General features: G+C 38.9%; 1 pseudogene; it reads left to right on the top strand.

Moving 5' to 3' along the window:
* The first annotated feature begins 6,653 nt into the window (after window positions 1-6,653).
* On the top strand, window positions 6,654-7,699 carry LOC149251490 (GEM-like protein 5; annotated as a pseudogene).
* The last annotated feature ends 16,657 nt before the right edge of the window (window positions 7,700-24,356 follow it).

The following is a 24,356-nucleotide window of genomic DNA, read 5'->3' on the forward strand; positions in this document are numbered from 1 at the left end:
TATGGTCTTTTGAAGTTTCACTACTTCACAGTGTTTTGACCCTGGATTTCCTAAATCCTGTTGTTTCTAGTTGTTTCAAAAATTTCTCCTTGTAGAGATGGTGAAAATGGGCGGTCACTCAATTTGCAGTGAACCTATACAATTGTGGGTTTCGGAATAGGCACGAAACATTTTGGATTAGGTGGGATGGACAGAATACTTCCTTCGGTTGCAGGTTTTTGACGGTGAAGTGGCCTTAGAATTCATAAGGAACTTGAACAATGGAATGACGACAATCAAATGCAGAAGTACTAGCTGAAGTAACATGCCTACCTTCGAAAGGTGAGAAATGGTTCGAAATGCACACTCCATTACAGAGCACAACATCTCTGTTTCTAAACCATGGGGAAGAGTTGGTAAGAAAAGGGAAGGGCTACAACCCTACTTCATTGACATAACCATGGAAGGAACTAGCAAGAGTGGTACAAATATCTATCACATGCGATAGGCACTAGGATGTGGTAAGGGGACAACACCTAAAGTTGTTGACATCATTAAGGCAAAAGGTAACTCTGAACTTGCCCTATTTTCTAAGTTCACTTCTGCATGAAACTATTGTGAGACTTAGAAGGTAGAAATATTAGCCTTCGATGGTAAGCCACCATGGACTGATAAAATCGATAATTTTCAAAAAATTGAACCAATCACAGTTAAATTGGGAGTTCCTGGGAATCCCATAAACTTTTCCAAGACAAGAACCACCCAGTGAAGAACCTGAACATATCTTAGTTGACGATAATAAATCAAGAGAAGCTGAAGAAACTCAGGATGTCATGATGGAAGAAACTCCAAAGACCCTTTCTTCTCAAAAATTCATGAGGGCAGAAAAGAGGACGACCTCTATTCTAGTCTCTTTACCCAAAAAAAGGAGAAGGTCAGCAAGGTTGGCCAAACCCCAAGACTCCATAAAACTTGCAGAACATTTGTTGGAAGAAGTTGAACCTCAAACTCATGAGGAAGATCCCCCTCAAGAACATGAAGTAGAAGTGGCCCAAGTCTTGGAGGGCTTGGAAAACTTTTTGAATTCAATGGACCTAGAAGCTACTGCAGGTTTTTCAAAGGACTCTCCTGAATAAATGACATAACTCCTACCTCCATCCTCACCTACCAATTTCGTTGCTACTATTATTTTGGAAACTTCAGAAAGGCCTAAAAATATTAAAGAACAATCTGTTGATTTCATCGCAACCATTTGGGAACCATCCTCTTCCATAGAGATACAGTCTCCTCGGGAAAACAGGGAACAAAAAAGCCAATAATGACTCCCCCAGGGGATCTTGGGATGGTATAAGCCTTGTTGAACCCGTGTTTGAGGATATAATTGAACCTGTTGAGGAATTAGTGATTGAAAAACCAGCAACCATTGTTTTTTTCCCTCTCTTCCAGCTACCTTAGCTAGAAATTTTACACAAAGAATTAATAGTGGGCTAAGAAACAAACGAGAAGACAAGGTTATTAAAGAAATGGAGTAGTTGAAGAAAGAAAATAAGAAATTGTAGAAAAGGGTCCAACAAATCAAAATATGGCTGTGAAATAGTAAAATTCAGTTTGAGAAGAGGAAAAGGAAGCAAGAAATTCAAGAAATTGGGACCCAAACTGAGAATGGAAATCTTGTTGTTTCCTCCACTGTAGGGACCCAGACTGAGCCAAAAATTCCTACTATTGAAGTGGGAACTCAGATAGAGATGCCAACTTCTACTACAAGAGGAATGTAGACCGAACTTGTCCCTTTGTATACTCCTCTGATTGTGGAGGCCACAATCCAAGCCTTGAATAGGAAAATATAGGAACAACGAGAAACCATAACACGGTATCAGAGGGAGGTAGTTCCCCAGAAAGAACATCACGAGTTATTGCAAAAATTTAAGGCATTAATAGTCACAGAAGATGAAACATATGCCAAATTGCAAGTAACAAGGGGGAAGATTAAAACTCTAGAAAAATAGCTTGAAAAAACTATAGAACAAACAAAAGAGGTTTGTTCTCTATACTCAGATGCCTTGGCATGCAGGTCTCCAGCCAGGAACTATGCTTTATTCTTGTTGGAGCGATACTTGTTTCTCAAGGTCAAAGCTATCTGGTCTGGGAAACCATATGAATTTAGTAATGTTTCAGAGTTCATTGACTCCTTTCATAAACAAGATGATAACACACGATATTTCCTTTGTGAACTATATATGCATAATTTCTTTCTGGAAGATCAAAGAGATGAGAACCCTACCCCTTTCATAGGGGATGTAAAATTTCAAGCTTTCATATCCTTTTCCAAAAATCAGATTAAATGGGCAAAAGCTTACAACATGTTCTAGAGATGAGAACTTGGCCTCGACCTTTGAGTCAAAGGGGAACCACAAAGTCCTTTACGCACGCTCATTCATCACAAGAGATTCATGGAGCATATTGGAGTTTTCAAAGCTTTAGCACCCATTCATAATGATGAAATGAAGTCAGGGTTAGAATATTGATTGGATATTAAGCCTAAGGCTCTACAGGGAGACAAACAGAGGGGGAAGGACTCAACCATGGAAAACAAAAATAGGGATCCCTTCAATCATCGAAATTTTGAAGTTGCAATGGATAGGGTAGAGGATTACACCCATATGCTATTAGAGGAGGGTCCTAACTAGATAGGATGTACATACAGGTATCCAATAATTTGGTGCCCACAAAAATACTATAAGGCTGAGTATGAATTAACTGAAGTAGGTAAGTATGTCGCTCTCCAGGAAATCCGAAGCAGGAATGGTTTCCGACATTATGGAGAGGAATCTCACCCAACTTACTCTTTAACTTCTCTTCATGTTAATCATTTGTTTACATGAGGTCATGCAAATGGGTAAGCAAGGGGGAGATGTTGCGCTCTAGAATTGACACATTTTCTTACTTTGTTTCCTTATCCTTTCATTATTTTCTTAGTCTTTTATGAATATAACATACCAATTTGTGTGTTGAGAACTTTATAAAATAGTTAATAAAGTAGTTCACCATTGTATTCTCTTAACGAAGGTGTTTGACCATGAAAAGATAAGTTACGCTTACAATTTGAAATGATAACTAACAGGATGCCGATAAGTGGATGTTTTTCCCTGGATAGCTGAATAAGAGTGAATTACACGAAGATGCTCAAGCTGGTTGTGACCTGGATAAGCAAGGATCAACGATTATCATGGGAAGGCCAATTGTGAACAAGATTGTTTCCACCTATTCCGAGGGAACTTAAGAGATTTTGTAACTCAAATTGAGCATCTTGAGAATCTTTAGATTCTTCAGATTTCTCTTTTACTTTTAATTATAAACTTGGTTGTAATTATAAAATCGAGGAATAAAGCCTCGGGAAAGGGAGAACTTTTTACTATTATTTTCATGCTTATGCCTTGATGTTTTTACAGACATTGTAATATTGTCATCGATTAATATAATGGAGATTTACATGGTTTGGTTTTAATTCTTGCACTGATTTTTCTCTAAGGCAGTTGACTTCCAGTGATCGTGGGCCCAATCCTGGAGTGACTACTTCCCTCTCTATACCATTAAATTTACATTTTAGCATTTGTTTCTTTGTTCTACGATTATTCGATTTCCTTCCAGAATTGATTGATGATTACTGAATTGATCATTACATCAATAGTTGCTACAATCATTAATACTATTCAGATTAGATCTTTGATAGTTGATTTCCTAAAGCATTATTCATTCTGTTACTTCTTATGATTGATAATGAATTTTTAAGTTCAAGGTGTGATATTTTCTTCAGCGGATTTCATTCAAGTCAGGTGTGTTTTTTTCTTTTGTGTAGCTACCATTTCCTAAGAAACAGTTTGTGCCTAACGGAGTTGATTTTAGAAGTTCCAATGTTTCGATTATCTTGAATAATCCTTTTGATTGTTGTAGTTGTGTGTAAAGTGTTCTTTTCAGAAATCCTAGTTGTTTCTTGTGGTTTCATGCATTTACCTTTCAATAGGGCTAGACAGACTAGGTTACATAACACTATTCTTTACACATACAGTGTGGACAACCTTGAAACAACTAGATGAGTTATGGGTTGATAATCTGATGTTTAAATGTTTGTTGGCCTTTTTAAAGAGAAACTAAATAACCCAACATTGATCAGTTCTTTTTTCATCAAATCTCAGATCTTGGCTGCTAGCCAAAGAATATTTCTTAGTTAACCTTATGCCCCGAGGCCTCGATGGTTGAGGGTCGTGTCACTTGTCAATTATCTTCCATGTCATTCTATACAACCAACCAAAGCCTTCCATGTGTATTTTATTGACATGTACTTGCCACATTTACTTCCATGTGTCACCTACCTAACATCTGCTTGGCCTATAAAAAATATCAAATCCACCTACCATGTGTCACCTTCACATGCTCCCATGTCATCATTTTAGCTAAGTAATGCTTCCTATGCCATGTCTTCCATTGATTAGACCTCCATGAACCACGTTTTTCTTGAGTTGGCATGTCATGTCCCACACATTGTCATGTTGTCACCCATGCCAAAACCACTTTGCAAAAACAACCTTTGTTGTGCCCCCCCCAATGGTATTGTACTTTGGGTAGGTTGTTATAAATCCCACCACATCTATTGATCATCTTATCAAAAATCATCGACAATTTGGCACAAATCTCTATCCCACCCCCCCTCCTATTGATGCTTGACACGAGGGGGGCCTATAATTGATAGGCATGATTAAATCACTAATCTTAACTTGATCAATAGTGATTGGTTGTTGGAATATGTGTTCCTTTTAACCCTTTCCATCGGCATCTACGTGGATGTGCCACTTGTCCTTCCATGTGAGTTGATCATTGTTCATTATTGACTGCTACATTGTGTGTATATCAAGTCTCATTTAATGGTCTGATAGACACCTAGAATCTTACATCCAAGCTCCTGGTGACTAGGAGTTTTAACTAGGGGCCTTACCATCCCACCTCCTGTCGCTCTTCACTCCCTTTGTGACTAGTCGACATGACCAATACCTTGTTGATCCATCACTCACCTCTTGTAATTCCATTCCTCCTAATGTGTTTTCAATCTTGGTGTCAATTCGATGGGGGGGCATGTTGGAACCTTTCTTGAACTATAACACTTCAAACTAATTTTTCTCTTTAGTCCTTTGGAGTTAGATCAAGTTCCACATTCTGTTGGAAAGGCCTTGAAGAGGGCTATCCAATTAAGAACTTGGCATGTGTTTTTAAACAAAGTACCTATAGGAAAAATGCCTTCAAAAGCAGTCTACTTGGCCAACAATGAAATGGCACCATAAGAATCATGCATGACACATGAATAAGCTCCTCCTGAACATGACATCACTTTTTATTAATTAAAACACTTGAAATCAATGACTAACCTTGACATCAATGACAACCACTATCAACATCCTCAACAAAAAATTCTTAAATTTCTAATTTGAAGCTATAAGTGAAGGAAGTGTAGGGAAACATTGTTTATATTAATATTTTCAAAGAATATTATTTTGATATGAATGAGTAGTTAAAGTTAATTCAATAAGAGTTCTATAAAAATATGAATTATATTTAGATTCAACAAAGTCTATTTAATAATCAATTTCAAACAATCAATGAAAAGGAAGTTGAATATGCACGGGTATAGGTTAACTTTAATAGATTGATATCATGGAAATCTAGACAACATATGACTCCAAAATACTTTTGGAGATTATCAAAAAGTGATAGAATAAAAACCAAAATTGCATTATACGTCTAGAAAAATAATCTCAAATGCTCTCGGAATATACTTGAAGATAGATAGGAAGGCTGCTTTATATTGATTGATGGAGCAGTGACTTTGACATGCCAAGGGCACAATTTATGGGAGAAATATTAGAGGATATTTATGTATTACAGATCTTCACAAATAAAGAAAATATGTTGAAGAACTAATTAATGAATTTAACAGAGTTGATATGAAATTTAATCAGTTTCTTTATCAACCACGGAGCTGAATGAAAATTGTGAAAAATGCCTATTCAAAGCTTCATAGTGAATTGTTGAGTGTCGAAGGGAACGTTTATCATTGTGAAAATAATGTTGAGACAGAGCATCCATCATTCATTTCATGAATCATAAGTATTCATGATCATTGGAAATATTATGTGGAAGTAGCAAAGAATATCAAATGCCTCAAATGAGATTCTTTATGTTTATGTTTCATTTATGTTTTTAGCATGAACAAGGAAGGCTGCTAAGGCAGCAAGTCCCTGCCACCAAAGCAGCATATTCTTAGCGATAGTAAGCAGAGCTCATTAACCGAGTTGGAAAAGACACGGGTGGGGCTAACATGTAATGAATTTTAGCGACTTTCCAAGATATATGTGTGTAATCGTGGTTGTGCCAGGTTAAGACGCGCATGTTTTCCACTTGTCTAAACATGCAATCATTCTTTGAAGGTGTCTTTGAAACAACGATTAAGCAAACTCTACTACGCTTTGCACATTGAGATCGCAATGTAACTATGCTCTGCCTACAGAGGATAGGTAGCCAAAATCAAGGGAATCAGAGCTGTGAAATAGGTAGCCGAAATCAAGGGGATCAGAGCTGTGAAAGCACATGGGAGTCAAGGCAACCCATGAGCAGTAGCTTTCGAAATGACTGACAGAGTGGCGCAACCGATCCTTTATCCAAAGCTTGACACTGAGGGGGTCCGAGTACCCCGGAGGTGTTGAATCGAGATTCAGGTACTTCAGAGAAGGATAGCAGAAAATGGGGCACCAAATTCATAGTCTATCCTTCGGCCCCTTCCCCCCATCCTCACAACCAAGACGCTGCGACGTGGACGGCCCCGACAGAACATCTCATCCCCAGCTCGTATATTGTGCATCCATCACTAGTAGAGCATTCAAAGTGTGCGCTCGCAAAAAAAAATGTTTGATCGAACAAAGCATTCTCTATTTTTTTCTCATATCAGATTTGTCTGTGTGCAGCCCCAGTGCAGTCGGTGCAGCGCTGCTTCAACAAATGGACCGAGAAAGCCGAGAATTTGGCATCAGAGGTCTGGACCAACTGCAAGTATAAGTTCACCTTTATCGTATTGTTCTTGCCCACCTGCTTGCATTTTGAATTAATGGATTTCTTTTAAATGCAGTGAAAACTGGAAACATGTCAGATGTGGCTTGGGGTAAGCTGACCTTGGGTGTCTAAGCCCTAACGGAAGGAGGCTTTGAAGCTCTGTTCCGACAAACCTTTTCCATTTCTCCAGAGAAGAAGTTACAGAAAGCGTACGCTTGTTATATGTCCACTTCCACTGACCCCGTTGCGGGAACTTTGTACATCTCCACTGTGAAGTTCACATTCTGCAGCAGTCACCCTTTGTCGTTCATTGCTCCCTCTGGAGAGGCATCCTGGAGTTACTACAGGGTGAGTGATGCCTACTTTACTTTATGGAATCATTTAGTATAAAAATTGGGGGAAATTGAAATAGTGATAAAATTGAATGCAGGTTGGGATCCCATTGGCGTATCTGATGATTGTGAATCCTTTTGTAAACAAAGACAATCTTGCTGAAAAGTATATTCAGATCGTGACAGTCCACTGTCACAAGTTCTAGTTCTTTGGATTCATTAACTATGAGAAATCTCTGAGAAATTTGCAGGAATCCATCCCAAATTCAGCCCGCTCAGCGTCCACCTTGTGAGCATCAACCATCGTCTCGAACCATCAACCGACCACACAGCTGCCCACTAGTCTCATATCTTTGATGTCTAGAAACTGTGTTGCATGTACATGGTGCTCACCGCCACTAGGTATCAGGTATGTCCAACCCACCCACCGCCACTTGCCTGCCCAGGCCACGACACACCGCATCAACATGCATTCACTCACTGCCACTAGGTACATGGTGCTCACCGCCACTAGGTATCAGGTATGTCGAGCCCACCCACTGCCACCTGCCTGCCCAGGCCACAACACACCGCATCAACATGCCATTGCATTTACAGATGGCCGAAATAGCCCATTGAACTTTGCTAAGTTAGCGATAATGTCTCACAAAGATTAGTTGTGAGGTTGCAGTGAACAACCCTGGTTTCTATCAAGACAGAAGAAAGCTTGGAAGGTGCGAGAAAAAGCAACTGCCCAGTTCTCGCATAATAGGTTCGACCAGTTTGGGTTCTTTTTTTTTCTTCGCAGAGCACCTACAGTGTCCATTGAACCTGTCCAGCTAGATCATGTATGTAATTAACTCGAGCTCAAAAATTCAAATTCAAGTTAATAGTATATTCAAATTCAAGTTAATAGTATCTTGTGATGCAAAAATTCAAATTCAATACTAGGATACAGAAATAGAGAAATTCATAACATTTTAACAATATCTGGATAATCTTTTATGTGGCTTGAATTTCCAGCAACGGCTTCAGAAGCACAACCAGCACAGAGGCTACGCTACTTAAAGCAACAAGGCCGCACAGAGGCTACGCTACCTAAAGTAGCAAGGCCATACTACCGTCGTTGGTATACCACCGTCGTTGGTAGATTACCCGGCCTCCCCTGGCTCTTTCACCGTTTGGGCTCAGCTCCTCCAGCAAACAAAGGATTTTACTATGCTCTGGGCATAGGTCTATGGTTTTTTCACCAGACTACAAATAGTACCATCCTCTACTGCCATCCTCCCCGTTGGCTGCATAGTATTCCAGGGTTGTCCCCGTGCGTTCTGTTAGGTGAACTAGGCCTGCTTCAGATTACCTTCCGGAAGGTAGCACCTTCTTGCAAATCGATGCCTATGCAACAAAAGTAAAAGCTAACACAAATATGGGAGTTTGAAAAGTTTTATGGGAGTTTGAAAAGTGAGGCGGTGAAGGCCACCGAACACACAAAATGTGCATGGCATGCAGGTAGCAGTGGGATGGGTGTGTAGGTGGCGTGTGCATGGTGTGCAGGGGTCAGTGGGATGGGTGTGTAGGTGGCAATGGGAATAACAAGTATAAGCATTGTTGTATTATAACTTTTGACATTTTAGCATTTAATACTATAGATTAATGTTAGCATTAGTCTATTAGCATTGGTCAACACTATGAACATACGAGCAAAAAACACACATAATATATGGTCAGCCTCGGGAAGAGGCCAGATAACATGGAAAAATTGTTTGCGCATAAAAACTTTGCTTAAATTAACATGGCAAAATTGTTTGCGCATAAAAACTTTGCTTAAACTGCTTTTGCACTAGATGGGAAAGACGAACAAACAGCTAAACTAATGCTTATGGACTAATAATCGATTACTATAGTCCCTGGCCATTGCCAGATGGCAGGGACTAATAAGGAACTATTCATGCTTTTAGCTATTTTTATTTTTGTGTTTAATAAAACTCTTTGAAGTTGCAAATGGTTCACATTTTCTAAAATAAAAGTTGTGCACTAATGTACAAAGACTATTTGTAAGAGTTTGATGCCACCACGGTTGTTTTTCATCTATATTTGTAACGTGTTGTATGGTAGTGTTATTCATTTAGTTCATTTGTTATGGTTGATTAATACCACAACTGTTTACATTTTAAATTAAATTGTTATTATTTATGAGTTGATCTACTATTGCATTGTTGTTAACTATCAAATATCTAAATGATTCTTTGAATAATTGATTTAGTAAATATTATTGTATGAATGATATTGTTTTATTAAAATGAATCATGTCAAGAAAGGGAAGCTACCATATGTGACCCCTGAGTGCCCCCCTCTTCCTTTGATAGGGTTTCCTTATCACCTTCTCTTCTACAGGAGGTCAGACCTCCCACCCCCCTCTTCCCCCAATCACTAACATTTCCCTAGATTTGTCACATTCAAATATCTAGTACAGTCAATTATAAAAGGAACCAAAAAATAAAGCCAATTTGTGAAGAAACTGGATAACATACCAAAGGTCCACATTTATCCTGCAAAATCCAGAGCCTCGGCCATCAGTCTAGCTGAAAGAGAACGGGTGGGTCAATTCACAGGATTTTTCCATCCCTAAGAACTCTTGTCTAATGGGTAGACATAAACTACAAATCACTCGTTAAAGGACATATTGAAATTGCCTTTTGTGGAAAAGGCTTTTATACATTCTTCTTTGAACTGAAGGAAGATAGAGATTTCATATTCAGGATTGGCCCTTATTTCATGGGAGAATAGGATGTCTATATAGATATATGGACCTTGGATTTCAATTCAAAAAAATATGGTCCCTCAGTTGTTCAAGTTTGAGTGAAATTGCCTCATCTTCCTCTCCACTGTTGGGATGAAGAAACCTTATGAAATATTGGGAATGCCCTAGGAAAATATATTGACATAATCAAGGTAAGAGAATCAATGTATGCTTGTGCTAGAATATGTATTGAAGTTAATCTATAAAAATTATTTCCTGAAGTTGTCTAACTTTCTTTAGATGGATGGTCTTTCATTTATCCTGCCAACTATGACCAAATCCACTTCAAAATCCACTTTTTCCATGAATATGAGAATTTTGTTATGCAATTACACAAGAAGGAAGGAATGGCCTCTTCTCAAGAAGAATAAAGGCAGTGGTAGATGAAGGAAAAATTGAAAAATCAACCATGTCAAAACCCTCATAGAGGTTAAGGGAACAAGGCTCATGAGACAACCCCCCTCCTCGCAATCAAGCTCCCAATGCATTGGTGGCAAGAGAATAACAGGATATAAACTCATATTCTGATAACCCATTTGAGATCCTTAGAATTGAAGATGTAGAGGGTGAATCTAAACACCCAAAAGAAAAATCTCCAGAAAATGAACATTAGGAGAAAGATCAAAATATGGACATAGAAGGAATGCATGATCTTGAAGATGCCCCAACAATCTAAATTTTGACAGAGACACAAAATCCAGAGGATGAAGAGGGATATGAATCTCCAAAGGAAAGGATGGATTCCCATGAAAAAATCATCTCAAATGAGGACAAATTATAAATAGAAGCAGATAGAGAGTTGGTGAGAACCAAGTCATTTAGGAAAGTTGAAAGAAAATCAAATAGGGAAGTTAGGAAAGGATAGGCTAAAAGGGAGAAGGAAAAGGGTACCCAGGGAGTAAAAAATATTTCGTCATACAAAATACACAAAAATAAGAAGAAAAATGACCCAGCATGCACCTCCCTCTACGAAGGATCCAAAATTGGTAGCAAATAATGAATATAATCACTTGGAATTGCAAGCGGATAGGTAATGAAAAGATGGTACAAGAGATGAAATTTTTTATAAGGTTATAAAATCCCCACATTTTGCTTCTCTAGGAGACCAAAATAGGGGAGGCATAGTCTCTCCTAAGGTGTCGAAGGATATGGAAGAATTCCAGCACTACAGCCTCATGATCTAAGGGATCAAGGGGGGCCTATGCACTATATGGTCTTTAATGCTATTTTTCCTTCTCTCTAAAGAGAAATATCTACACTAGATTAACACTAATCTCATGCACATTCCAACTGGGAAAATTTATAACATATTCAATATATACATGCCAAATAATTATCAGGCTAAAGATGAATGTCTGCGGGAATCCCTCTTGGGAAAGAAAATTGTGTATACAGGAAGCAGAATCAGGTGAGTTTCCCCTCTGGTGGTAAGAGGGAAAAATATATATTAGAGCTTGTGCACAGTGATGTGTTTGGACCTGTGAAGGTTCCATCACTGGGTAAGTTTGTGTACTATGTATCATTTATAGATGACTTCTCAAGGAATACATGGATATATTTCCTTAAGAATAAATCTGAAGTCTTTGACAGGTTTAAAGAATTTAAGGCTCTGGTGGAAAACCAGATAGAGAAGAAGATAAAGGTGTTAAGGATAGATAATGGTGGAGAGTGTTAGTGCCTAGATTTACGTTAGGCTGAGGAAGGTAGGATCCAGGGCCAACATCAAACCACGCTTAACCTGGTAGCTAGCCCTACCAGGTCGAGAGAGGGCTCTCTCTGGGTCAATCTCAGCAAATTATGATCGATGAGGGCTTGAGATGACTGATAGAAATACTGATCTTAGGCTAGGTGATGTTTATGTTGGCTCAAATGGAAAGGTAGATTTTGGGTGCAGGGATTGACTCTCAGTCCTGCAGAGATCTCAATGGGTCAAGGTAGGCAACTGTTTTTGGCACTTCAATTTGAATGATATGGAAGGATTAGACAGGTGAGGAGCTGAAGAGGGAAAGGAAAGTCATGGATCCTCTCCAAACGGCTGAAAACGTCAAAGACTAAAGCAAACCTCAAGTAGAGAACTGCAATTTCAATGGTTTCTACTTACACTCTTGTTTGATTTAGCTAGGAAGAAATAATAGAGATAATGGCATACAATCACATAAATAACACAATTACAAAGGAAACAACTATACCATGACAAATTGCCACATGGATCCCAAAGAGTGTTGCAAACCCTGGTCTCAATTCCTTAGCCAAAATGTTGATATGAGTGTACAATGAAGCTCAAGGCTTTCTCAAAAGTCAAACCATGCTAATGACTGGAAGATCACAAGATATAGACAAAGCATAACTCATCCTAGCCTCTAGGGGTAGAGCACACAAGTTTAGGAGCTGTTCCAACTAATTCTAAAATGAGAACTAGAAATTAGGTAGTGGAATAGCTTGCCTCTAGAAACTAGGGAACTGATTCATTCAGTTTCAAACAACTTTTTAATAGATGAATTTACCTCCATAAGTGAAAATTTGACATATTTACATCATGATCCATAAATTTACATTAAATTACATCACAAATTTGACATCAAGAAGGAGAAAAAGTAAAACTGTCAAAAGCTGGGCGAAAAACAGAGCATTCCTGGTCAAACTGAGCCAAATTTCCTCTATGCGCCGCGCCTGATTCTCTATGCGTAGCGCCTATTTGGACCCACTTTTGGAGGCCTTCCCGATGTCCAAATTCACTCCAAGTGTGCTTGTTGGAAATTTATGCCTGTCTACTTTCCAACCCAAGTGGAATTTTCCAATTTGGCCTCCATTTTCCCTCCAAAAATCAGTTCTCCCAACACTGCTCCTGTGTGTCAAAATAGGGGCAGAAAAGGCCATTTTTAGGGTGTTTTTATCCTTTTTGGGGGCTCAAAACTTGTCAAAATTTCTTGTCCATTTGTGAGCATGCATATTTTTTCATGAAAAATCCAAATATGTTGAGTTTTTCTCAAAATGATGCCTCCATCAAAAGCGAGCGCTAGGTGGTGCGGCGCATAGAGCAGAAATTTTTGTGTTTTAGTGCCAAAATTCCAAAAATGCAAAAAGTGCCCCAAATTTTTTGAAATTTGGGGTAAGTCTCCTCCATCAAGCATTGTGTTGGGCCAAGGAAGCCTTAGCCAATATCTGAAGTCTATCATGCTCCTTTCGCCTCCTCGATGCCCTTTTCAACTTTGCTTTCAAGCTCCTGATTCTTGCCTTGCAACTTTTGTTTTTCGCCAAGTAATGGTAGGCCATGTGCCTCAAAAATGTCTTCTCTTTGTTGGCCTTCTCTAGCATCCTTTCCCAAGTGCAAGTTTGTCCTCTCAAGCCAAGATTCACGCTCAACTTGAATTTCCCTTTCAAGTGTTGTCGACTTGGTTTTCCTTCTCTTAGCAACTTGCTGGTTGCTTGCATGTTTTTGAGCACCATGGATGAGTGGGACTGATAAGGGGGGGATTTGAGGCTAGCTATAGGGTTTTTGGGAATGAAAGGGTTTAGGGAATAGTATTTAGGCTTTGGGATAGCAATTATGGTTTGGGGATATTTGAATAGGGGTTAGGAATAGTGGGATTAGGTATTAGGGTTTTTAGTTTTAGGGATAAGGGGATAGGTGAGTGTGAATGAAAGGGGAGAGGGAAATTAATATGAGTGAATTATAGTGAAAGAAAAATGTAAATGGGGATACAACAGCAAAACTGCAATTTTGCAAACCCTAGGCAATTTTCTCAACACAACTTTGCAAGGAACTAGGATTTTGTTTTTAACCGATTGAAACACCATAAACACTGATGGAAACTCATACATTGGAAATATGGAGGTTTTAACTTACTTGAAAACAATAATATTGAGCAAATTTTTCAATTTGGGAGAGTTTGTGAGTGAAATCAGGCTTCCATCTCTATGCGTCGCGCCACAAACCCAATGCGTCGTGCCACCAAACCCTATGTGTGGCGCTTTTTTCAGGAGACTTTTGGAGGCCTTTATAGTGTCCAAATTGGGTGTAGGATAGCTCGTTGGAAAGGTTATTGAGTATAATTTCCAAAACAAGTGGAATTTTTCAATTTGGATTTCATTTTCCTTGTCAAAAATCAAATCTCCCAAGACTAGTAAAAATGTGCAGAATGAGGCTGCCTAAAGGCAGAGTGTTGTTGCAGTCAACTTTTGAAGGTCTTCCTCAACTCCAAATTGAGCTCATGATAGCTCATTGGAAATATATTTTTGTCATGTTATAGTTTGATTCATCAAGAAAGTCATTTTGCCAACCAAGATAGGAGAAAACTTGATTTTCCCAAGGTCACTCCAGAGGTGCCTTAATTCTCCTTAGGCAACTGTATTTTTGACATTTCTCTGAAACCATGACACCTGTGTAAAATTTGAACGATTTTTTTATTCCCTGGCATATTAGGGACAAAAACCTCTCTCATTTTTCCAAAATTTATCTTTTATTTCTCAGAAACATCATTGGAGTAAAACCTATCCCAATGTGTGGAACAGGGGATTTGTCGAAATGAAGTGAAATGAAGGGGATAAGTGGTTTCTAAATTCTTGAGAAAATTTTGGGAAGTAGGAAGGGATGTTAGGAAGTATGGGAAACTGTAATTTCAAATATTGAGTGAGGGGAAGGGGTCCAAAAGGGAAAAACAAGGGCCTAGTCTAGAAAATTGTCAAGTTGTAGCAGGAAACTAGGGTTTGTGCAAAAATGAGGAATTCAGGGGATCTCAGTGATCGGAAGTGTTTAATAAGGTACATTAAGGATAGGGGAAGTTGTATGAACATCCAGATACAAGTTTTTTCTAATAATTTGATCATCCAAGAGAAATTACCTTCAAAACCCTAGGAGAGGGAAATGAACTTTACCTAGGCGCAACAAAAGCATGAACAAGGTGTAAAATGACCCATTGGACCCTGACATGATGATGAAAACCCTCTGAATGATGGTGCACTCAGCTGAATGGTGACATGGACCGACATTTGAACAACTTTGGAAAAGAGTAAAAGAAAACCCTAGACCTAATACCTAGTGACCAAATTTTGCTTAAAGACTCGCTGAAATGACAAAATTTGACCTCAACACCTTAAAATCACTTTGTAAGAGCATGTTTGATCACTGGAGGAAGGCTACAAAGATTGACACTAACATTGGCTCCAATGGGGATGGTAGCCCCTTGGAGGTGCCAAGAACGATAGATCTTTGGGAAGCAGACAGTGCCTTCTTCCATTGGGAAATGGAGTCAAAAACTCAAGCTGAAAACTGATGACTTAACGACACAAACTGAATCTCACTCAACTAAAAACTGACTCGATACTTAAACACAATCGACAAACTAGAAATGATGCTCAAAGTAGAGCTTATTCATCAAAACCTACTCTAACAGTTTCATTCATCACCTGATCAAGTGAAATGAAACAACCAATGTAACCAAGTAAGAATTCCGACTGTTGTTTGAATTCTCCGCAAATGCTTGCTTATGAACAAAAAGAGAGAACTACTGAAAGCAACTCCCTTGAAAACTTGTGAACAGATACGTTGAATAATATGGATTCTCTATCTGCCTCCAAAAACACTACATAAGGATCTTGAAGTTCATGCACACTGGGACTTAGCTCATCCAATGGATTACTTCTCTTCTCCTCATACCATGAATACAAACTTTGATCTGACCTTTGTGACGAGACTCCTGCTGAAAATGACAAAGAAACCAGCTGTCGGATCAAGTTTATATCAGCACACATTTCAAGCTCACATGTAGTCAATGGAGAAGGAATTTGACTACAGACATCATCCAACACATCAGCTATTGGATCATGAAAATTTTGAAAAGGCTGTTGCAACCCATTTTCTATTGGTTCCGATGAGATTACATGGTTTCCTATAGGCTACTCATTTGAAGATATACTATGCAGTTTTCCCTTCAGAGACTGAAATGATTCAAAACAGAATGGTATGGAATCATCTTGTATCATTTGATTGTATGTGCCAGCTTCCATGTCGTCATTTGCAATTTGACAATAAAAAGCATTTTGGGGCTGCAACTCTAGATATGAGAAGTCTTGAACAAGGTTTTCATTGCCCTTAAGATGGTCCAAATCAAGACTTGTCGACAGTCGATTTTTGATTGCATGAATGTTGTCTCTGATGAACTAAAACGAAGCAAAACAAAAAGTCAAAGATCCTTCACTTACTTCAAAATTTGCTACACTTTCCTCATCATTGTCATAGCTAATATGCATCGGTTGATTACTATAGTCGAGCAGCTGAAAGTGAACTTCTTCCTCCCACAACCTAGCTGCTGATTTGTCTACAAGATTAGCTTTTGTTTGGAGAACATAATCGTCATCATATTGGTCAAACTGAGGCAAATCATCAGTATAAAACACATCATCAAGCATACATTTCATATCAACATATCTCTCTTCTCCAAGATGATCTACAAAACAATCATTATCAGATCGATGAAAATTGGGATAAGAAAGAAGATGTTTTGGATCAGCAACTTGTTCTTCTTCAATCAGTGAGCCATGGGCTTGAACATTAAACTCATTCCTTGTGGTAATCATTTGCATCATATCTTCTACTGCACTTACCAAAATGTCAAGCTTTACCTCTAGAGATGTCGATTCCTCCGGATCTATGTTTTTCATCTCTTCTTCATTCAGCTTTGCCCTTTTGATCAGCAAATGAGCCTCTACATCTACTGCACTATTCTTCATCTCTTAAAGTGTTGCAAGATTCCTTTTTCTCAGATGAAACTCCATTTCTGGATCAAAGGCACGCGCGTAGTGCAAGAGAGCGGATCCAGGAGGAGGTCCTATATTAACTGGCATCGAAAAACAGACTTTGTTAAACCTGGCAGAAAACTGTTGTACTTTCTCCCCTGGCCAATCTTTTCAGCTGGTTATACTCTTCTATAATCAAGAAAGGGTTTTGTCTTACCACCCACCTATAGAGGAAAACTTTGATGAACTGCTGGAAATATGAGATGCTTGCATCAGGCAGGGTTTTGAACCAACTCTTGACTTTGCCTTGCAAAGAAAGAGAAAAAATCCTAATACTGACATCTTCTTCATCAACTTCAAAAAGGTCAAGAAAAGACTCAAAATTCAATACATGTCTCTCAGCAGTGATATTGTCGCGTTCACCATCAAATCTTGGTAGATATAGATCATGATTTTTAGGGAAAGCATGGGATATAGGAGGTAAAATCAGAGGCTTGTATCGATCTGGAATTTTACAAGGTATAGGGGTATGTACAAAATGTTTAGAATCAGTCTTGGTCTCTTGAGGTTCATTAGTTTGAAGACGGTCATCACAAGATTCAAAAAAAGGGTCTTGATCAAACTCAAAGGCATGCAAATCTTTGGTATTCACAATCTTCAAAGGGAAGGAATCAAATGCAGGCCGAGGATCTCTTCTCAAACATAGTATACTTTGCAAAGCCTTATTTACATTCTCGGGAAAAGAGAAGAAATAATTTATAACAAAGAAAAAAATGTCTTGGATGAAATTCCAACTTGAATACCTTATCTGTCCATATTGTCCTTTCATGTTTCTGCTGGTCGGGTTCATCCTCTAGTGGAGTCTTTGGATCTGATCTCGAAAATGATTTGGAATCGCCAAGTGAATGATTTCAGCCTTTCCAGCGTTTGATCATTGTCCACCATCAACAATCAGATCTAACTTGATACATGTACTGGGGTGATCATTTAGATCAGATGTTCAGTTTATAAACTAGATCGGAGATTGACTGAAGCAGCTTTCATCTACTTTCGCTAATGCAAAGCAAGAGTGTTTCAAAGGCTACCTGGCTAACTTCAGGCTCCGTCTATAGTCTACAAAGCCAAACAATGAAAATAAACTTTTGTCGCTAGTATGGTCGCCACTATGTCAGTGCCTAAATTTACCTTAGGGTGAGGAAGGTAGGATCCAGGGCCAACATCAAACCACGCTTAACCTGGTAGCTAGCCCTATCAGGTTGGGAGAGGGCTCTCTCTGGGTCAATCTCAGCAAATTATGATTGATGAGGGCCTGAGATGACTGATAGAAATACTGATCTTAGGCTAGGTATATGTGTGAAAAAAATTTATTGAATAAAATGATGTTTTTGTTGGCTCATATGGAAAGGTAGATTTTGGGTGCAGGGATTGAGTCTCAATCCTGCAGAGATCTCAATGGGGCAAGGTAGGCAATTGTTTTTGGCACTTCAATTTGAATGAGATGGAAGGATTAGATAGGTGAGGAGCTGAAGAGGGAAAGGAAATTCATGGATCCTCTCCAAACAGCTGAAAACATCAAAGACTAAAGCAAACCTCAAGTAGAGCACTGCAATTTCAATGGATTCTACTTACACTCTTGTTTGATTTATCTGGGAAGAAATAAGAGAGATAATGGCATATAATCACATAAATAGCACAATTACAAAGGAAAGCACTGTACCAAGACAAATTGCCACATGGATCCCAAAGAGTGCTGCAAACCCTTGTCTCAATTCCTTAGCCAAAATGCTGATATGAGTGTACAATGAAGCTCAAGGCTTTCTCAAAAGTCCAACCATGCTAATGACTGAAAGATCACAAGATATAGACAAAGCATAACTCATCCTAGCCTCTAGGGGTCTAGATCACAAGTTTTGAGCTGTTCCAACTAATTCTAAACTGAGAACTAGAAATTAGGCAGTGGAACAGCTTGCCTCTAGAAACTAGGGAACTGATTCATTCAATTTCAAACAACTTTTTAATAGATGAGTCTACCTCCATAAGTGAAAATTTGAAATATTTACATCATGATCCATCAATGTACATTAAATTACATCACAAATTTGACATAAAGAAGGAGAAAAAGTAAAACTGTCAAAAGCTGGGCGAAAAACAGAGCATTCTTGGTCAAACTGAGCCAAATTTCCTCTATGCGTCGCGCCTGATTCTCTATGCGTAGCGCCTATTTGGACCCAGTTTTGGAGGCCTTCCCGATGTCAAAATTTTCTCCAAGTGTTCTTGTGGGAAAGGTCTACCTATCTACTTTCCAACCCAAGTGTAATTTTTAAATTTGGCCTCCATTTGCACCTCCAAAACTCAGTTCTCCCAACACTGCTTCCTGTGTGTCAAAATAGGGGCAAAAAGGCCATTTTTAGGGTGTTTTTGACCTTTTTGGGGGCTCAAAACCTATCAAAATTTCTTGGCCATTTGTGAGCATGCATAATTTTTCATGAAAAATCCAAATATGTTGAGTTCTTCTCAAAATGATGCCTCCATCAAAAGTGAACGCTGGGTGGCGCGGTGCATAGAGCAGAAATTTTTGTGTTTTAGTGCCAAAAATTCCAAAAATGCAAAAAGTGCCCCAAATTTTTTGAAATTTGGGCTGAGTATCCTCAATCAAGCATTTTTTTGGGCCAAGGAAGCCTCAGCCAATATCTGAAGTCTATCATGCTCCTTTCGCCTCCTCGATGCCCTTTTCAACTTTGCTTTCAAGCTCCTGATTCTTGCCTTGCAACTTTTGTTTTTCGCCAAGTAATGGTAGGACATGCGCCTCAACAATGTCTTCTCTTTGTTGGCCTTCTCTATCATCCTTTCCCAAGTGCAAGTTTTTCCTCTCAAGCCAAGATTCACGCTCAGCTTGAATTTCCCTTTCAAGTGTTGTCGACTTGGTTTTCCTTCTCTTAGCAACTTTCCGATTGCTTGCATGTTTTTGAGCTCCATGGATGAGTGGGACTGATGAGGGGAGGATTTGAGGCTAGCTGTAGGGTTTTGGGGAATGAAAGGGTTTAGGGAATAGTATTTAGGCTTTGGGATAGCAATTAGGGTTTGGGGATATTTGAATAGGGTTTGGGAATAGTGGGATTAGGTATTAGGGTTTTTAGTTTTAGGGATAAGGGGATAGGTGAGTGTGAATGAAAGGGGAGAGGGAAATTAATATGAGTGAAGTATAGTGAAAGAAAAATGAAAATGGGGATACAATGGAAAAACTGCAATTTTGCAAACCCTAGGCAATTTTCTCAACACAACTTTGCAAGGAACTAGGGTTTTGTTTTTAACCGATTGAAACACCATAAACATTGATGGAAACACATACATTGGCAATATGAGTGAAGTATAGTGAAAGCAAAATGAAAATGGGGATACAACGGAAAAACTGAAATTTTGAGAGGGAAATTAATATGAGTGAATTATATTGAAAGCAAAATGAAAATGGGGATACAATGGCAAAACTGCAATTTTGCAAACCCTAGGAAATTTTCTCAACACAACTTTGCAAGGAACTAGGGTTTTGTTTTTAACCGATTGAAACACCATAAACACTTATGGAAACTCATACATTGGCAATATGGAGGTGTTAACTTACTTGAACACAAGAATATTGAGCAAATTTTTCAATTTGGGAGAGTTTGTGAGTGAAATCAGGGCTCCAACTCTATGTGTCGCGCCACAAACCCAATGTGTCGCGCCACCAAACCTATGTGTAGTGATTTTTTCATGAGACTTTTGGAGGCCTTTACGGTGTCCAAATTGGGTGCAGAATAGCTCGTTGGAAATTTTATTGAGTCTAATTTCCAACCCAACTGGAAGTTTTTCAATTTGGAGTTCATTTGCCCTGTCAAAAATCAAATCTCCCAAGACTGGTCAAAATGTGCAGAATGAGGCTCCCTAAAGGCAGAGTGTCGTTGCAGTCAACTTTTTAAGGTCTTCCTCAACTCCAAATTGAGCTCATGATAGCTCATTGGAAAGATATTTGTGTCTGGTTATCATTTGATTCATCAAGCAAGTCATTTGGCCAACCAAGCTAGGATAAAACTTGATTTTACCAAGGTCACTGCAGAGGTGCATCAATTCTCCCGAGGCAAAAATATTTTTGACATTTCTCTGAAACCATGATAGCTGTGTAAAAATTGAATGGGATTTTTCTTCCGTGGCCTATTATGGACAAAAACCTCTCTCATTTTTCCAAAATGCATCTTTTATTTCTCAGAAACATCATTGGAGTAAAACCTATCTCGATGTGTGGAACAGGGGATTTGTCGAAATGAAGTGAAATGAAGGGGATAAGTGGCTTCTAAATTCTTGAGAAAATTTTGGGAAGTAGGTAGGGATGTTAGGAAGTATGGGAAAGTGTTATTTCAAAGATTGAGTGAGGGGAAGGGGTCCAAAAGGGAAAAACACAAGCCGAGTCTAGAAAATTGTCAAGTTGTAGCAGGAAACTAGGGTTTGTGCAAAAATGAGGAATTCGGGGGATCTCAGTGATGGGAAGTGTTTAATAAGGTACATTAAGGATAGGGGAATATGTATGAACATCCGGATACAATTTTTTCTAATGATTTGATCATCCAAGAGAAATTACCTTCAAAACCCTAGGAGAGGGAAATGAACTTTACCTAGGGGCAATTGAAGCATGAACAAGGTGTAAAATGACCCATTGGACCCTGACATGATGATGAAAACCCTCTGAATGATGGTGCACTCAACTGAATGGTGACATGGACCAACATTTGAACAAATTTTGAAAAGAGTAAAAGAAAACCCTAGACCTAATACCTAGTGACCAAATTTTGCTTGAAGACTCACTGAAATGACAAAAGTTGACCTCAACGCCTTAAAATCACTTTGTAAGAGCATGTTTGATCACTGGAGGAAGACTGCAAAGACTGACACTAACAGAGAGTTTTGCAGTAAGGAATTTGAAGAAATCTGTAAGAAGTGTGGTATAGCACAGCAAAAGACTACTCCATATACACCTCAGCAAAATGGAGTTGCAGAAAGAATGAATAAGACGTTGATGGAAAGGGCAAGAAGCATGATCAGTGGTGCCGGGTTAGGACAAGAATTCTGGGCAGAGGCGGTGGATACTACATGTTACCTGGTCAACAGGTCACCTTCATCATCATTGGAGGATAAGACTCCACAAGAGGTATGGACTGGTAAGAAACCCTCTCTTTCACATCTGAGGGTATTTGGATGTGATGCATATGTACATGTTCCAAAGGAGAAACGAACTAAGTTGGATAGTAAATCTGAAAAGTACATCTTTATTGTGTATAAGGATGGTTTAGAGGGTTATAAGCTTTGGAACCCAATCACACGAAAGGTTGTGTACAGCCGAGATGTGGTGTTCAGAGAGGTCAAAGATGTCATTAATCATGAAGTCCAACGAAAGGAACTTGAGAAGATAGAGTTTGAGCTAAAGGAGGAAGAATCAAACTCTACAGTAGAGGAGGAATCACAAGATGAAGAGCCACAAACTCCAGCTGTGAGAAGATTAGTTCGAGAAAGAAAGCAGCCTGAAAGGTATAGTCCATCTGCTTTCTGTTCAAATTTTGCTTTATCTATTATTTACGATGATCCCAAAACTGTGAAGGAAGCAGTAGATTCAGAGGATGGAAAACTCTGGAAAGAGGCCATGGTTAATGAAATGGCATCTTTGCACAAAAATGACACTTGGGATCTGGTGGAGTTGCCAGCTAGAAGGAAACTCATTGGCAGCAAATGGGTGTTCAAAAAGAAGACAAATGTAGAAGGAAAAGTGAAGAAATACAAAGCTCAGCTCGGTTGGTAGCAAAATATTATTCCCAGGTGCCGGGAATTTATTTTGGTGATATTTTTCTCCTGTTGCCAAGGTAACTTCTATTAGATTACTTTTATTTGTTGCTACTGCTTTTGATTTTGAGGTAGAACAGATGGATTTGAAGACAACATTTCTTCACAGGGATCTGGAAGAGGAAATCTACATGAAGCAACCTGAAGGCTTTGCAGTGAAGGGTAAGAAAGAACTAGTATGCAAGTTAAAGAAGTCTCTGTATGGGTTAAAACAATCACCAAGGATGTGGTATTAGAAATTTGATACATTTGTACGGGGACTTGGCTTCACCAGAAGCAAAGCAGATCACTATGTGTATTTTAAATTAATTGGGGACCGTGTTATTCATCTGGTCTTGTATGTGGATGATATGTTGCTGGTTGGAAATGACAAAGAAATTATCTAGGATTTGAAGACCCAATTGTCCTCAAAATTTGACATGAAATATCTTGGTGCTGCAAACTATATTTTGGGCATGGAAATTAAAAGAGATCAAACAAAGAGGAAGCTTTGGTTAAACCAGAGGAAGTATGTCAAGACAATACTATAGAGGTTTAATATGCAGGATAGTAAATAGGTGAAGGTTCCTTTTCTTGTAGGTGTGAGGTTATCTACTAAACAATGTCCCCAGACACAAGAAGAGGAAGAGGACATGTCCCGTGTTCCATATGCAAGTGCAGTCAGTAGCCTGATGTATGCAATGGTTTGTACTAGTCCAGACATTGCACATGCAGTGGGAGTATTGAGCAGGTTTATGTCAAAACCAGGAAAGGAGCATTGGATAGTAGTGAAGAGGGTTTTCAGGTATTTGCATGGCACTAGTGATTATGGTCTGTGCTACCAAGGAAGACCAGGATTGGACAAAGTGTTGGATATTCGTGGCTTTGTTGATGTAGACTGGGCTGGAGATCTGGATCAAAGAAGATCTACAAGTGGGTATGTGTTTAACCTATTTGGAGGTGCAGTCAGTTGGATGAGTAAGAAACAATATGTAGTGGCACTGTCAACTACAGAGGCAAAATACATGGTAGCCACTCATGCAAGCAAGGAAGCAATTTGGTTGCAGAGATTGTGTTCAAGTATGGGGTTAGTACAGGAAGCTATAAGGATAGACTGTGACAGCCAAAGTGTAATTTTCTTGGCAAAGAACCCTGCATATCATTCAAAGACAAAGCACATTGATGTTCAGTATCACTTTGTGAGGGATATGATAGAAGACAAAAAGGTGTTGCTAGTAAAGGTGGAGACTTTGAAGAATACTGCAGATGCATTGACAAAATCTGTGAGCTCTGAGAAGTTCTCTTGGTGTAGAGAGACAATGGGAATTTCAGGGCTGGGAAAATGACTAAGCTCTCTTGTGGCCCCCTGTGGAAAGAAAACAACAAGTGGGAGACATTATAGCTTGAAAATTCAGAATTCTACTAGATGAATTTTCGATAGTCTTAAGGGGTGGAATCAATAAAGGAAAATTATATTTGTACATTTGGAATTGTAACCCCCCCTCCCAGGTCCACCCAAGAAACCAACAAGCCTAGAAAACATGTGATGAGAGAGGTTACTATAAGGGATTCAATCTCCTTGGTGACCTTAA

The sequence above is a fragment of the Pinus tabuliformis genome, chromosome 7 (assembly GCF_031772625.1).
Source record: "Pinus tabuliformis cultivar Carrire ecotype Pingquan chromosome 7, CPIR1, whole genome shotgun sequence".
In the NCBI taxonomy this organism is placed as follows: domain Eukaryota; kingdom Viridiplantae; phylum Streptophyta; class Pinopsida; order Pinales; family Pinaceae; genus Pinus; species Pinus tabuliformis.